At 37.3% G+C, this 17,296-nt stretch overlaps 1 protein-coding gene across 9 annotated transcripts in view; it reads left to right on the top strand.

Moving 5' to 3' along the window:
- Positions 1-17,296, top strand: part of nrxn2a (neurexin 2a) — a 467,328-nt gene that overhangs the window by 66,559 nt on the left and 383,473 nt on the right. The gene's annotated exons all lie outside the window — the stretch shown is intronic.

Below are 17,296 nucleotides of genomic sequence, written 5' to 3'. Positions count from 1 at the left end.
AAAAAACCCCCACAAGACTGTAAACTCAGGCTGGCACATTTTTTGTATCTTGATATCAGGCAGGCTTGCACCAGTAGAGCGGTTTCTTTTTGCTTTTATATTGCACTTTGATGATGAAGTAGAGCAAAATGAAAAATCTTTTTTATAATAACTTAAAATACACAAATATAATGTTTAAAGATACAGACAATTCTGTCAGACTTATCTCGCTACCTGCTAAAGTAATAATCCAGAAATTTGTGTCAACATAATCTCCATGAGACATCTTTAATATTTTAGCACAGTTATTATGGAAAACCCAATATAATGCACCAGTAAGTCATATCCAAGCTTTTCATTTGTATATGTGACCCGTGCTGGCAAAACGAGTAGGAATGCTCACAGTCTAATTTTGAGCTACAGCCAAAGAAATAAACGTTGATTTTGGTTGAAATTAAGGTTTTTTAAAAAATTATTAGTATATTAGTATGTATGTGTAATATATATATATATATATATATATATGTATATATATATATATATATACATATATATATATATATATATATATGGCAGGCCAGAACTCGACAGTTTTGTGATGCAATTTTCTAATTTCAGAACTTTTCAGTCATAAAAACACCTGCAAGGCCTGAAAGAGATCAAGCCTAAGCCAAGAAAAAGTAATGCAAAAGTAACTAAAAAGTAACGCAAGCATTACCTTCCATGGAAAGTAACTAAGTAATGCAATTAGTTGCTTTTTTGGGAGTAACTTAATATTGTAATGCATTACTTTTAAAAGTTACTTTCCCCATCACTGCTCATCTGCGATCCTAATGCTCTAAATAGTCCTTAAATATCTAAAATGATCTTTATTCGTACGTTTTCTTAGAGATGTACAACCGTCCTAAATGCTTAATCCAATACAAAGATGCTTGTCCAACCACATACACGTCTTGACAATTTGATTTCGGTTTTAAAACATGCTGAAATTAGAAAATATAGTACAGGACTTGTTTGATGTTAAAGGGACACTTCACTTTTTTTTGAAAATAGGCTCATTTTCCAGCTCCCCTAGAGTTAAACATTTGATTTTGACCATTTTGGAATCCATTCAGCCCATCTCTGGGTCTGGCGGTACCACTTTTAGCATAGCTTAGCACAATCCATTGAATCTGATTAGACCATTAGCATCACGCAAAAAATTTTTTAGTTTTGATTTTTGAAGAGTTAAAAATTTTTCCTATTTAAAACTTGACTCTTCTGTAGTTACATTGTGTACTAAGACCGACGAATTTCTAGGCCGATTTAAAAAAAAGTGGAGTTTCCCTAAGAGAGAGATAAATTCGGTACCTGATTGATGTTAAAAGTTATTAAGAGCGACAAAACTTGAAAATAATCTTCCTCGCGCTGACGGACACATCTGAACTGTGCACGCAGATGTATTAGCGTGTGACCCCAATATATATACACACATACACAGATTCACAGTTTAAAAAAATCTGTTTTGACAAGAATTCATGTGTGTATAATCTGTTATGTCTTAAGTGACATTATGTTTGGTTAACTTTTGAGGATCTGTTGTGTAATATTATATTAGATCCTTGCATTACAGTAGATCTTAAAGCTGTCTGTCTCAATGTCAATCAAACAATAAAAGACAGAAAAAAATTGTTTTTGACTTTGTGTGTACCAAATCTATTGGTTTTACCAATAACTTAAAAAAGAAAGGTGCAGTAATATTGGCGGAAGTTTGAGCGAGAGGGGGAGTAGTCAGGAGTGATGATGTTACCGTGCCAAGGTCGAAGTGATGCAAACTAACTGCTCCTCTGACATACAATATAGTTCTCATTTTTATCCCCTTAAAAATCACCACGTTTTATTTTGTGCCACCATACTTACTCGTGTAACTACTCGTGTAAGAGTCTTTAAATAGCGAAAACATGGAAGTGTTTGGTGGCTTCTATATTCATCCCTGTTTGGATCCTAAGGAATGAATGGGGCTAGGCTAAATCCTAACACATTCACAACGAGCTGTACATAGATAAAGTGCACAGATTGAAAAAAGATAGGCATGTATTAATTCATCAAGTTGAGGTAAGAACATAGTAAAATTTTGAAAAACGCTGGTGTTTTCCTTTAAGGTATGGATGCTGCTATATTGCTTTTGAACCTTCAAAAATCTTGAAAAACTTCCTCAAAATTGACTTTGCTGACTTAATCAATTTAAAATGCGTTTAGCTCTGTTATTTTTTTATTGTCAGATTCGAACAAATCATACATGTCTTTTTAATATAGAATGTCAAAATATCAATAAATCATTTTTGAAACTTTCAGACTCATTTTGCCAGCACTGGATCACATATTTCCCTACAAAATCGCACCTAGCTTTATGGACACACAGCGGGAGACCGAAATAGCTGAAGTATGCAGCTGTAATTATCGCGACATACCATTTGTCTACATATGTACCATATTCCTCCGCTAATTTGATGAAAACACGGGCATGTGTTAGATCACGGGAGAGCAATTTGCCATAGGAACTGTTCTAGGTGACAAATGTAGATTAATTAGGGCCACTCAGCGATGTCTGCGCCATTCGGAGAAGTCACAGTCTGTCATATGGCGGCGAGCGTCAAACCCAAGGCCAAATCTGCATGACTTCATACAGAAATATCCTTGGCCTGCTTCTCCCTCTAATTGAACAGCCAGCGAAGAGAGAGAGAGACAGTGCCAGCTCACGCCTGGCTTTTCACTTAATGCAGTCTCAGGGCACCCACCGTGGAGTCGGCAGGAGGCGGCGCGGCAGCTCCGCAAGGAGGAAACGCCGGCGTGACGGTGGGCAGAATCCGGCGAGTGCACTTAGAATTAAGATGAAATATTTCAGAGCTTCAAAAGGAGAGAGATAGGCGGCAGTCACTGGACGTCAGGATGAGAAAAATCATTCATATTGAAAGTTGATAGGGCAAATTGGATTTGACGCTAGCAAAGGACAATATTAAAGCGAACAATTGGTTTTCTCACACCTAAAGTCTTCGTCATTACTCCAGGGATTCGCAGTTGAACGAGTGACTTACATATCAAACCAAAAGGGCTTTTCAAATATTAATAAAAAATGCATATAGATAATTATGAGTCAGAGTGTAATTATTATTTCTTTAAGTATTTATGTAATAAATCCTCAAGAGAATTAGAGGAGACTCATCAAACAGTGGCGGTTAATTACATGCACGTCCTTTTATATTTAACAGTATTGTCAGACTCAGAGAGAGAAGTGGTCTCTATCGCCGTGCCCTTGTTAAGCCTCCCAGGTGAAATTTTTGCTTCCTTTTAGCCTCAAAGCTAAGAGGCCGTCAGTATCAATTAACGCTGCCCTCAACAGAATGGAAATCTAGGCCAAAGCAATATATCAATGATGCGTCTCTCTCCTGTGCGTGTATCTTTTCTTTTGCATCCGCATCGGCCATGCTAATGAGATTTGCTCCTTGCATGCAAGAAGTGCATGGAAACTGCAGTGCTGGTCAGATGCTGCCGTTTGGGCACTGTATATACAGCATTAAGTCAAGCCTGCTGGGAGCTCTTTAAATCAATACCGTAGCCATTTTAAAAGGTACATAAGCATAAACACACACAGGCCCAAGTGTTCCTCATTAACTGAATACGTGGATATGGTTTTACACAAGGAATGCTTTTACTTGTGTTATTTGGGGTATTTTTATTGCTTAGATGTTGTTCTTTCAAGAGACCTAATGGAGTTCTCAGTAATGTTTTTTTAAGTATCGACTTTGTCTTAAAAATTCTATAGGATAGGTTAAAAGACACAATACTGTATTAACATACAGTAGGAGCTGTAAAATGTACGTGGATGCCATACTGTAGCTTAGACATTTCTTATTCAAGTCCAGACTGTCTGAGTTAATGTTAAATTATTCAAATCATTGACTTTTGATTGCAGACTTGCACTAAGTTGGCAATGTGTGCATAGTATGAGACACTGATGAAATCTTTCGTTAGATTTGTGAGTTAACTATAGGAGAAGCTTTGTTTGATCCCCATCTTATTAGTGACAAGGGGAATCATTTGAGATATTAAAGTCATTTTGTGTTTTATTTGTCTTTTTCTCTCCTCCTATTTGGCAGTATATAGGCCTACCTTGCGATAGTGAAAATGTCTGTCGTAGAGATTCATGCACAAAATTGCAGTACAATTTTAGGGGTTTTAAAAAATCTGACAGTAAAAACCAAATATCTTTCTCTGCAAACTGTCTCAGATGCTTCCAGTGCAGACAGCTTCCTTGATTATAATGAAAGCAATTTAGTTGTGCTGCGGCGCGCCACTCTACTCACTCTAGGTTGTTTATGGTTGCCAAGCATTGTCATAACTTCACACATTAATATAGAATTTAGCTATATATCGACTTTGGCTTGGTTTCTCTTAAAATTATATAGGATATAGAAACAAATAGAAAAATATATATAAACATTTAAAAAAAAGAAAACACAAACATTATATATATGAAGAGTTTAGATGCAACAGCCGCAAAACGCCAACTCTGTCAAAGATGAGATAATAATATTGACCAAATGCTTTCTGCAAATATTGTATGTTTATCACATACTGTACTGTCATTTTAAAGCTGCTTAACCCATCCTCAGGCCATTCAGAATTAATGGTTTGTTGAAAGAATCTAGTAAACAAAGTCCTTTCAGTGTACGGAAGAAGAGGTTCAGGGGTTCAGTAGTTTTACCCAGTTACAGGAGGTTTACCGACTATATTAGGATATTGACTGAATTTGTAAAATCTTTCACTTTTATTCAGAAAGTGTAGTGATGAGGGACAGAACACTTTTTAGAAGTGGAGATTTTTGTTATAGCGGAAGGTATAGCGGAAGATTTTCCTGAATTTTTTAAAAGCACCGCCCCTTCACAAAAAATGCACATACGCAACACTCTACCTGCTCCAGAGAGGGAACGCCTATTAAACATGTGCACGAGAGAGAGCATGCACGAGCCTAGTTCTTCTCTTCGCTCTGTTTACAAGTTGCTGTCGGCATGTTTACCGTGTCTGCATGGTTCGTGACTTGTGCCAGGGCTAGCATCGCTAATCATAGCTTACATCAACTTTTACTAGCAGTGATTTTTTATTTATTTTTCCAAATAGCATGCCAAACTTTACCTGTTGAGTAGAAACTTCGCATGAGAAGCCCAACGTGTGCTTTTAGACATTTGTCAAAATTTGTGACCCTGGACGCATAAGTGTTAACTTTTTTAAATAAAGATTATTATCTGAGGGATGAATAAATAAGCTGTCCATTAATGTATGATTTATTGGCATAGGCCAGTATTTAAAATAAACTATTATTTGACAACGACTTGACAATCTGGAATTTGAGGGTGCAAAAAATCAAAATATTGAAAGATTTGCCTCCAAATGAAGACCTTAGCAAATTACTTATGTACATTTTTGATATATTTAACCCTCTGGGGTCTAAGGGGTTTTTAGGGCACTGGAGAAGTTTTGACCTGCATTGACACTTGTGCTTTTTTTAGTTGCTTAAAAACATAATAATGGCAAAAGTCTCCTAACACTGTGTTTAGCACAAACTGGGCTACAACATTATATGAGCAACATGTATGCACATATTTGTATTTTTGAGAGAAAAATGTTTATGCGTGTTTTTTTAAGTCACTGATATAAGTCCACAAAACTCATACTAAACATGTTTTCACAAGACTTTTCAAAACAGGATCTAGTAGTCTAGAGCAGTGTTTCTCAAACTTTTTCAGCCCAAGGACCACTTTATCTTCCAATTTTTTTCTGAGGACCACCTTACAGAATCCCACTCTAACACTCCCCCAAAAAACAACCAAATAGGAAGGATAAGCTAAGTTTAAGTTTAATATGCAACTGTTTCAAGTCAAAAAATATTTTTTTTAAACAAATGCAATGCTATGTTCAGAAATTATTATATGAATTTTATTTCATTTGAAAAAGTAAATGTGAAATGTGTTGCAGCTTAATATGAACAAAAAACTGCACATGTGGAAAAAATGCAATTAAACATACTATAACAGCCTAGGCCCACTTAATGTCATTCCAAAGAGCCCTTAGTTTAAAACTGGTGGTGGGTATATGAAGTCTATGGTTGTAACCAGAGTCGTATAATAATAGAGTTACGACACTCACATAGACGTCCGTTGTAAGAATGGAATGCGGAAGTAACAGCGTTTCATGTAGTGACCGGTAGTGACGCATAGTTCCAAACGCAGCACTGAAGCCCATTCATTTCAATGGCACCTGCTGGTAAATCGATGAAATTACCGTTTCTCTTTACATTTTCGGACATTTCATTAATATAGTCAACAGTGATATTTTATGAACTCTGCTGTAGGTAATGATTTTCGTTAATAATAACTAGTAAAATTTTTATATTTTAATGAGTTGTGTATAATGTGTGAATAATATAGATTTAATGGTTTAATATTTTATTACTGGTGGCCATCTACTTTATACTTATCTTTTTTATATATTACGAGTAACACTAGGGGGGTACAGCGACAAGCTAAATGCCTTATAAGAAAGTCACACTGCTTACAATGCTACTATGTGTTACATTGTGTTTGGTAAGTAATACGAGTGATATATCCTCGAAAATCATGTATGATTATATTAACATTTAATGTGTGTACTATAAATACAATTAAATATTAATTTAGTGTGTTTATGTTATGCTTCACTGTTACAAATAACCGCGTTGGCGATCTTTTTTGTGATTTTAATATAGTAAAAGTGTAGGAATTATGTTTTTAGCAGATTGATAGCCATTTATATAGCCATATTTTGCTACAAAAATAAAAGATAAACTGTGTTGCTGTAGTTGGTATAGATAACCACAGTTATCTTTGGGCCACAATTAACTGTTTATCTTTATTAACTGTTTTACTATATTTACATCACTCCCTAGTAAAAAAAAACGTTATAAACATAGTAAGTATAGTGATCAATTCACATTACAAGCTAATATTTATCTAAAATAGCTGAAAACCTATGCAAACAGATTGACAGCCCTGCTTGGTTTGGAACTGCAGAACGTTACATGAATCACGTGACCGCACGGCGGCGAGATCAAAGCGTTTCGTAACTCTGTTATTATACGACTCTGGTTGTAACTATGGTAACAATAAAATACTGAAAAAAATGTTTCCCCTTAATGTCCAAAATCACTGAAATTACAGGGATTTTACACATTAAACAAAAACTAGTACATTACAAAACTAATAGATCTCTGGATTTTAGCTGCTTTCAGTTGACGCTTTATCTTTTATTTTCACTCCTCTTTTGTTTAGCCAACAGATCCATTTTTACGCTATTAAAACAGGAAGGCAAGAACTGATATCACAGTTTCGCAAGTGCATTAAAAATCAACTTAAATAAGTGACGATTGTATAAACACTTGCCTAGGTCATCTTTTGGCGGACCACTGGGGGGGTTTGGCGGACCACTAGTGGTCCGCGGACCACACTTTGAGAATTACTGGTCTAGAGTTGTATCTTCAAAATGATGTGAAAATCATTCTGCCTACTTATTCACATAAAACAATGTATTGATTTACAAAGTCACTTTTTCCTGTGAAAGGCTGTATGCGAAGAGGTGTGAAAGCTCCTGAATAATCTGTGATTGACAGCTGAGGAAACAAAAGACTTGCATAATGAGCCGAATAATGAAAAATTAGCAGTTCACGTAGGAAATTTTCTAAATATCTTCTTGGAACATGATCTTTACTTAATATCATAATGAGTTTTTTAAAAATAAATAAAATTTTGGCCCATACAATGTATTGTTGTTGGCTATTGGTACAAATATACCTGTGCTACTTATGACTGGTTTTGTGGTCCAGGTCATATTTGTAAAAATAAGTCATTTCAATGGGGCAGTTGTAGCCTAGTGGTTAGAGTGTCAGGCTTGTAACCTAAGAGTTGCCCATTTGAGGCTCATGACTGTTGGGTTGCAACTGTGGCGCCCTTGAGCAAGGCACCTTAACCCTGTTTGCTCCCCATGTGCTGCAGTGATTGCAGCCCACTGCTCCAGGTGTGTGTGTTCATGACTTGCAGTGCGTGTGTTCACTATTTACTGGATGGGTTAAATGCAGAGGTCACATTCCAAGTGTGGAATACAATACAATGGCAAATACGTCACTTTCACTTTCAATTACTGACTAATAAGCTTTTCATTACCATTAAAGTGAAATTACTGAACTTAAACATAAGAGCCTGAGAAATATTACTTTTATCACCTGAACTCTACATACAGTATGTAGGGCACTATGAAATCCATTTTCTTTATTCTCAAATTCTGTGTTTTACATTTAAATTTTTCTGAATTCTGGTTTTAATGGTTAAAATAAATTTCAGTAATCAAAAAGCATATCTTATCAACTGAACACATTACATGCATATAATTTAACAACAATTGTTTGAAAGTTTTATTTCAAATTACATATAGGCCGATGTATTTTGGCTGTCACTACAACAATGCTACTGACAAGCAACCAAATGTTTAGTTTTTTCTTTTAATCTTAAGACTAGATCTTGTTTTACTTCAGGCATGTGTATTAAATGTAAATATATCAGTATATTATACTGTCAACAATCTATGATTTAACTTTATCAATAAATACAAATAAAACACTGCACAGTCCTCAATGTATAAATTAACATCAAGCTGTTTATGTTCACTTAAACAAAAAATTCACATGTTTAGTGACTGATGGCTCAGATGCTCCAGTGTGCACGTTTCATCAGCCCTTTATATCTGAGGAACATATACAAGTTATACACGCTGGTAAATAGATGTGAAGAGCGTTGCATTGTGTCCTGGGGTTGGAATGCATAGTCAGACACTCATACAGTATATTAACTGCAGTGGTGGATCCGCTACTTTTCTTCATATTTCCTAATTTGTGAATGTCCTGTAAATATACTAAATATATTTAATAAAAAATAAACACATAACGTAATAATCATATTACAGGTTGTGGTTAGGAGACGCATGTTGTTCCAAATAAAGTGGTTACTGAACCATCTTTCGTTGCCAAACTTTTAGTAAATCCCGCCTTGAAAAAGTAATTTTATCGACTGATCTTCATCTTTGGTAGTGAAAACAACACAAACTTGCCATTACAGCTCGAGCGTATTCTCTAAATTATGGTAACACAATAATTTGCGGAAGAGATACAAAGTGTTGGCGTCATACGTAAGCAGACAACAGTCGGTAGATTCGAAAATATTTTGACTTGTTTCAGCGATTCAGAGTCGACTTCCTACTTTAGATGCCAATAACTTTTATTAATTGTGCACTTTTTGGTTTAACCACTTTGCACATCATTTACATTAATGGACAGCTACATGACACCGCAATACAGGTCATTTTGATATTGGATCTGTCTTGCACTTTAAGTAAGATTAAAAATACATAAATGTATTGTTTATTGTTAGTTCATGTTAGCTAATGCATAAACAATGTTAACAAATATAACCTAATTGTGGAGTGTTATTGAAAAATCTTTACAATAGTATTACGTGTTCTTACCCATGTAGTCTGATGGTGTTAACAAAAGAAAGAGCAAAGCTCAGAATCAAAACATCTCTCAAACTGTTGGATTCCGTCCTATCTGTGGTCCTTTTGCTCAGCTGGAGAAACTCAATTCACAGCAGTTTTTCTTTCAAGTGTACAAAAAACTAGACTACACTATACGAAGGCGGCCATTCACTCCCAGTGTTTAAATAATGTAGACTTGGGAGGCAGTCTTATTTATCAACACAAATTAGTCTGGGGTGCCCTCAACGCTGAGCCGCGTGTGCCAAGGACACAATCGTGGCTGTGCTTTCTTTTCCATCAGGCATCTGCTGCCGCCGCACCGTTTTGTATTTCTTTAGGGGCCGGAACGCAGGCGTGCGAGGTTAGCTATCGTTCACCCGTCTCTGGGCACGCGGGTTTCTGCCAGCAACCGTTTGTGAGGTAATCAGCGCTGTAGTTTGTCGCGCTTGGCAGAGAACACAAGAAGCTAAATAATGGCTTGCACGCTAGGCAGCAATTCAACAAATAATTAAAACAGGACATGAAGCCTTTTTAGCTGCCTTGTCTAGTTTTGCACGGGGGCCATTTGCAATGCAACACACTCAAGGGTAAATTCATTAAACAGCCAAGCCATTTTTGCGCATTGGGTTTTAATGCAAAAAGCAGCTAATTACCTGCATTACAGGTTAAATGGACGCTAAATGCCCCGAAATAGCGCAACACCATGTGTCTATGTAAATTAAGTCAATGTCATTCTTTGTCATTGTTGCCTGCGTGGCACAGTGACACAATTTTCGTCATCAGAAAAGTGTGCACGTACTTTTTATAAGTGTGTCTGCCATGCATATATGTAAAATTTGAACAATGCATATATTTTCATTATTTTAAAGGCTTTATTGCTATTGTGAATTTTTGGGTGCAGAAACAATGCAACATTGTGTGCAAATAAACAAAATTTTCCACCCTTACTCTAAAAAGTTCTATGATCTAAAAAAGATCTAAAAGTTCAATGTAGTTTTATAAATTACAGCTAAATTTTTAGTAACTTTTCTGCTACTGGTCTGGAACAGCACTTTATTACAATGAAGTTTAATAGTTTCTTGCATATATAGATATTTACATTCATATTTAGTTTAAAAATAAACAGCATAGGATGATGGCAAATCATACTATATTAAACTAATTTTTCCACCTCTGTTTCCCCAATGATTTACCCTCATTTCATTTCCCTCTTTTCCATGAACATTGTTTATCACAGGCTCACAAGATCAGCCAACATACCACCTTTCAAGGTCACAATGAATGCCAGCTCTCCCTCTCAGTGGAAAAGGATCTTTGTGTTATATATATTGCTTGCATTTGCTTCCTTTGTTTAATAAAAGGAGCTTGTTGGAGCTTGTCAGATTTGCTTTTAGACCTCGGAAAGACGCCTCAAATCCTGTCCCTGTGCACTCAAGTGCATTTGCTGCCTCGCCTGTGGCTTTGCATTTTTGAAATTCTAATAGTTGACGACAAAGTCAAACTGCTGCGGCACAGGTGAGGAGAATGACGCGTGCTACTGCGTTTCTCACTAATTATTCTCATTGCAAAATGTGTACTGCTTCTCCACCTTTAACATGTTTAATGAATGAATTTAATGAATGACATTTTCATTTAAAGAAATTGTCATTAACATAATTGACAAAACATTTACTGTATGTGTTTCTGACTTGAAGGATATTCATTAAGGGTGCTTTCACACTAGCACTATTTAGGTCAGCCCAAATGAGCTTTCAGTTCGAGTACGGTTCGTTTGGGTTAGTGTGAACACAACAGCCGCACATTATCCAAACCAAACCAAACCATGCCCCAGCGCGATTGTCACCCCTCCCTACTCCCCAAGGTGCACGCACTCACACTTTTTATCAATCCGAGTCCGGGCGCGCTTTCGTCATTAAGATGCGTTTGTTTTGAAAAAAGCAGGAAGCTCTCTCTTAACACTGGAACCCACCGTAATGATAAGTCTGTGTTTTTTATTCGGAGTCGTTTGGTGCGCGATTACAGACAGCTCTCTCACATGTCATCATATTGCTTAGTTGATCAGTCACGTGTGCAGCTTGGACATTCACGTAACCCCGCTGCGCGCATCAAAAGGTTTTTACGGAGGCAGATGAAGGTGAGTAGGTGCGCAACTGACGTCTTCACCTTTTGAATCGCACTCAGGCGCGATTGCGCTCACACCACAGCCTTCCGCGCCTGAGCCCAAGTGAACCGCGCTCCGGCCCACCTCTGCAACCCGGCCGCGGCGCGATTAACCAATCCGCGCCCGTGCACGTAACAGAGCGATCACACTAGTCAAACAAACCAGGCTTTGGGGGTCAAACGTGCCCGAGTGCGGTTTGGTTTGGATAGTGTGAGTGCGCCCTAAACGACCGCTCCAAGACCACTCTAAACAGGTGGTGTTGCCGAACTCTGGTGCGACCCATCTGTGGTGTGAACCTTGCTGGACTTTGGGCCGAACCAAATACAGGAAGTTCTCCACATGTTTGAGCCACTGGGCTTCCGTCGTGATGTGAACCAGGTGTTATATTTAGGGATCGACCGATATGGATTTTTGTTTCATCAGCCTTAGCCGATGACCGATACAGGCTGCCGATTTTCTTGAGCCGATATTTGAAGCCGATACTGCTTTTGCTCACTCAATTTACATCATAAAAATGACACAATGATGACGCCAAACTTTACAAGTCTCAATTAAAAAAAAGTAACATTTATTGAACTTAAAAAAAATATATTGAACAAATAGTAAAAACAGGGTGAGGGTGCTATGGAACCATTTTTCAGTGTTGTCATGGAAAGGTTGGTTGTTTTTAGTCACATGACCTGAAATTGTTTGCGGCTTCCAGCACTCTGTCTGTAAATAATGCCGGAAAAAATTGGCGAACATGGCAGCCACGTGTCGGCCGATGCCGATTTACATAAAACTCACAAATATCGGCCCGATATGTTGGCTGGCCGATATAAATCGGTTTATTACTAGTTATATTGTGGGTGAACAACAAACAAGGTGGTCCATTGCAGAGATTCACTGTCTCCTGTAGGTATGAGCTGATTTTTTTTTATAAATGCGAATGTCATGGAAACGTGGGAGGGTGGTCATGGGGGTAGAGCGGTCAGAGACATTTGTCACATGGTTTACGGTGTGGCGTTTTGAGTACGGTAAAAACAACATGTGTGAACACAAACCCCACTAACTGAAAAATTATACAATTTAGTTTGTTGCGCTCCAAAGCCACACATCTGTGCGCACCAGCATGTGTGAACACACCCTAAGTCACCAGAAATTGAAAAAATATATACTTTGCAAAAGTCTTAATGAGTCTTTAAAATTAAGATTATTGTTTTTCTAAACTTATTGCCTGGATACAAATTTTAGCCTTTTTTAGTTTGTGAAATGGTCACAGTTAAAACTGGACTAGTTTTTTTTACTATGCCATAGGGGAGAACCGGGTCAAAAGTAACGTGGGACGAATTTAACAAAGCGATTTTCTCTGAATCCGAATAACATTTGCATCCCAAGCTATGACAGCATCTTAAGCACACAAACCCTTGACAGAGCTGAAATATATCGCGTTATTTTCTCACCGTTTTCCGCATGTAGATCCACAAAGGTGTATTCAACAATAAGTAAATTCCTAAAGCGGTTATTTTTTTCTTATAACGCGTTGTGTTTCTGGTTTCATGTGTTACAATACTAAACAATCTACAGGTTATTGTGCTCTAACACATCCTAAAGTTTGACATCTCAGAGTTTTTCAAAATAAAAGTAAATCGGGTTTAAATTTGAGGAGATCCTGTCGGGACGAAAGTAACACTTGTTAATTTCATCCCGCTGCTAATACTGCTGTATATGTTGAAAATTTATATTATTCTAATTTGATTTAATTTCATTTTCATAGTGTTAAAATTTTTTATTCTCAACAATTTAAGTTTGTACTGTTGGTTGCATTTGAAACATTTGATAAAACTGAAATTTAAAATAAAAATGTAATTGGATTCTTTTTTTACAAAGATAAAAGACAAAAAAAGTTTGCAGTTACATATTGTTTTGTTGCGTTACTTTTGACCCACCTGTGTGTTACTTTTGTCCTTGCTGTCAGGGTTAAAAGTAACAATTCAGTACTCATGTTTAAAGTAAAATTATACATAAGTCGTTTTACATTGTTTTCAAAATTCCACCTGCATTGATAGACCACACTTGTGAGTTACTGACCACAGCAAAAATATATCTCTGTCTGAAACATTAAACATAAAAAAAGGTACTTTCGACCCTGCTCTCCCCTACTTTTTAATGTTTTTGTTGTCATTTTTGTCTCTTTGTATGATCAGAGTATACTGAGATGTTTTTAAAAGGTAGCGAAAGATTCAGAGACTCTACTGGAAACCCTGGAATCATTTTCAGTGCTTAATTTGCAACAAATTTCACAGTTAGTGTTAAGATAGATGACCAAACAGGCTTTTAACAATAACATAAAATGAGTTGGTAATGGGATGCTGGCTAGAGAATGATACAGGTGAGAAATGTATTAATTTTTATTACTTTGTATATTATAGATTTTCTATAATTACCCCAACAGCAACCTATTATATATATTAAACTAAGCTTAATAAAAAGAGTCTCTTAATAAGACTAAAACTAAGGGGCAATATTTTATCGTATTTAGAAATTGAGTTCACACTGGAGGACCCAATTCAGATCAAGAATGGGATTAGCATCCCTCCACTAAATAGAGACAGATTACATGCCACTCCGACATTTCAAACCGACAGGTTGAGATCATGCTAATAACCCGTGTGGCATTAGCCTAGCGTGCTGATTTAGCTGTGGCATGTCTGAGAAGCTCCAGATGCTGTCACCATGTCATGCTGGATTCATTACAATTCTCCAGGACTTTGTTGCCGTGACCAATTTGAGGGAGCTAAGGAGAGCACTTGTAAAGGTTAAAGCGGCCCTTGTGATTTATAGGCGGCTGACAGTTTTGCATGGCCTGATATCCAAAGCCAAGCAAGCAGCTCCCACAAACACAGTGTGATTAAGAGATTTACTGTCTCGCTTCAGGCAATCAAGCAGCATTTGCACCGTGGGTTTTATGTCGCCTTTTGTCCTGGCTTTTGTTGTGCTTTGAGCTTCCCTTTGCAAATATTGTCATCTCACACTTAATGTCCTTATAGACGGGCATTAACGTCGCTTATCACTTATCCCTACCTGTGAAACGTTCTAATTTACCTCTTCTTGAAAAGCAGTCGGTTAAAGCTTCAATTCGTAGGTTTGGCCTCTCTATCGCCATATCTCTGTTTCAACTGTAACATTACAGTAAATTTAGCTTGACCCTGCTACACTTTGTGGGTGAATCAGATGTCTATAATCTCCGAATCAGAGAGGATCTTTCATTATACATCGACATGACAGTTAAAAGTGCGTTCCTAAAAGTCGTATCCGAAAAATATAGCTTGAATCCCTTCAGATGTTGAAAAGCCCTGCTGATATTAACTCTTGTTTTGGCACAAGCTCTGAGGCTTTCCCTTTTAACTGGAGGCTCCAAAGTTTGAGCTTTCCTTTTTTTTGAGCGCACAGATTTTTTGTTCATTGTTAATTGAAAGTAGGTTATGTACTACAGCCATATCCTTAACCTGGAATTGTTCAGATTGGGTTTATTTTGTTGCCATCGAATGGCCACATACATATTAAAGGCCATAAATAACAGATCAGAGCTTCCTTGCCTTGGTGCTCTCATATATGCGCTGACGTCTTCATGACGGCATAATGACGATCGCATCACAATCGTAAAATGGCAAATTGCATCCATAAAGATTCCTCTTTAATTGGGCATAAGGTTAGGCTATCCGGTCTGCGTTTTCAATAGGTAAGAGCCACGTGGATGCAGACATGCGTTCTCATTAGTGCTGCAGAGCGAGCATTGTTGCCCTTCACCTTTAAGAGCTGCAAACAGCCCTGCTCAGAGCTATCTCTACTCATTATCACAATTGCAATGGTGATCTGACTCACCCTTTACAACCAGACCATCCAGCTCCACACAAACTCCATCTCGCAAGTCTTTGACTCCTATTATTTCACACTAAAGACTTTTTCTTGTGCCTTGCCCTGACCGGTGCTCGCCAGAGCCTGTCCTGTTGTCTCGAGCACACCATTAAGTTCACATCTGTCCTTTTGGCCTTTTGAAAAACATGCTCTGGTTTTATTATGAGCACAATGTAGCCTGCAGCATACTGAGGCATACTGTAGTTGAATTTTCAAATTTTTGTACAGTGAGATTAAATAGTGCTATTACATTTCCAGTCAGAAGTTCAATCGCTTTATTCTTTGTAACTTCTAGAAGGATCTCTCAACAAAAATGCAATACAATAAACATAAATATATTATTATTGGTGTATGAAGACCCTACAAAATAATTGTTTTTATTACCTTTACATCGAGGGGTCCCCTTACATGGAAATTCAACCTTCCCATCCCTATTGTGAAGCCAAAATGGAAGTGACTTAAGGGATACTCCACTTTTTTTGAAAATAGGCTCATTTTCCAGCTCCCCTAGAGTTAAACATTTGATTTTTGCTGTTTTGGAATCCATTCAGCCAATCTCTGGGTCTGGCGGTACCACTTTTAGCATAGCTTAGCATAGTCCACTGAATCTGATTAGACCATTAGCATCGTGCTAAAAATAACCAAAGAGTTTTGATATTTTTCTTAATTAAAACTTGACTCTTTTGTAGTTACATTGTGTACGGAAAAGTAAAAGTTGCGATTTTCTAGGCAGATATGGTTAGGAACTATACTCTTATTCTGGCATAAAAATCAAGGACTTTCCTGCCATATCATGGCTGCAGGACGAGCAATGATATTACGCACTGCCCTAAAATATTCCCTTGCTATTGAAGGTTACCAAGGGTACTATTTTCAGGCGCTGCGTAATATCATTGCACTGCAATTCATCGACTGGCTGCTAGAGACTGGCTCCAAAAGTAAGTCAATCCCCATAGACATATGTTAAAATGCCCAACTTTATAGCAGAAATAAATACAGCTTGGTACAAAAAGTGTTTGTGTTATATACAGTTAATTTTTCCCGTCATGACAACTGTGAGGGGGGGGGATTTTTTTTTAACTCATCTGTTTAAATTATATTAAGCCTTAAAGCCCTGCATAATTAAGGGCGTGGCCACTTGAGTGATGGGTGAACTGTCACTGCCGTCGAGCTAGGCAGGCATGGTACGTTGTCTCAGACGATGGCATGTTTGTCCTGTGGCAGCTGCCGTAACTTCTCTATGCGTTTCAAAAGGGAGGGGTAAGGGGTGGACTGTGCCGTCAATTGCAATCCCATCTGACTTAAATAACACTGTACATTTATTTTACCTGTAGTTAGTTACCTTGACATCTCTTTTTCTTGCTAAGTTACATTCACAGCAGGCTTGCTATAGCTATTCTTATTCAGTTTGTAGAAATGAATGACAGTTATGGATTTATTTGCTTTATTTGAACAGCAACACAAGTTTGAGGAATGCATTTCTATTATAAATAAATAAACAAATCGCAGAATCTATAGCAAATGTCTAGTATGAGTTATTGTGCTGTGAGAGGTTGGGATTTGTGAACCACGCCCCAGATGTTAGACATAATGGCTGATTGTAAAGTAGCTCCTGCTTGTGTCACAGAAGTGAAAGTGACGTGATTGTCAAGTATGGTACGTGAG

This window comes from Paramisgurnus dabryanus, chromosome 18 (genome assembly GCF_030506205.2).
Source record: "Paramisgurnus dabryanus chromosome 18, PD_genome_1.1, whole genome shotgun sequence".
In the NCBI taxonomy this organism is placed as follows: Eukaryota; Metazoa; Chordata; class Actinopteri; order Cypriniformes; family Cobitidae; genus Paramisgurnus; species Paramisgurnus dabryanus.
The sequence above is the reverse complement of the archived record's forward strand: the minus strand, read 5'-3'. Positions and strand labels throughout refer to the sequence as shown.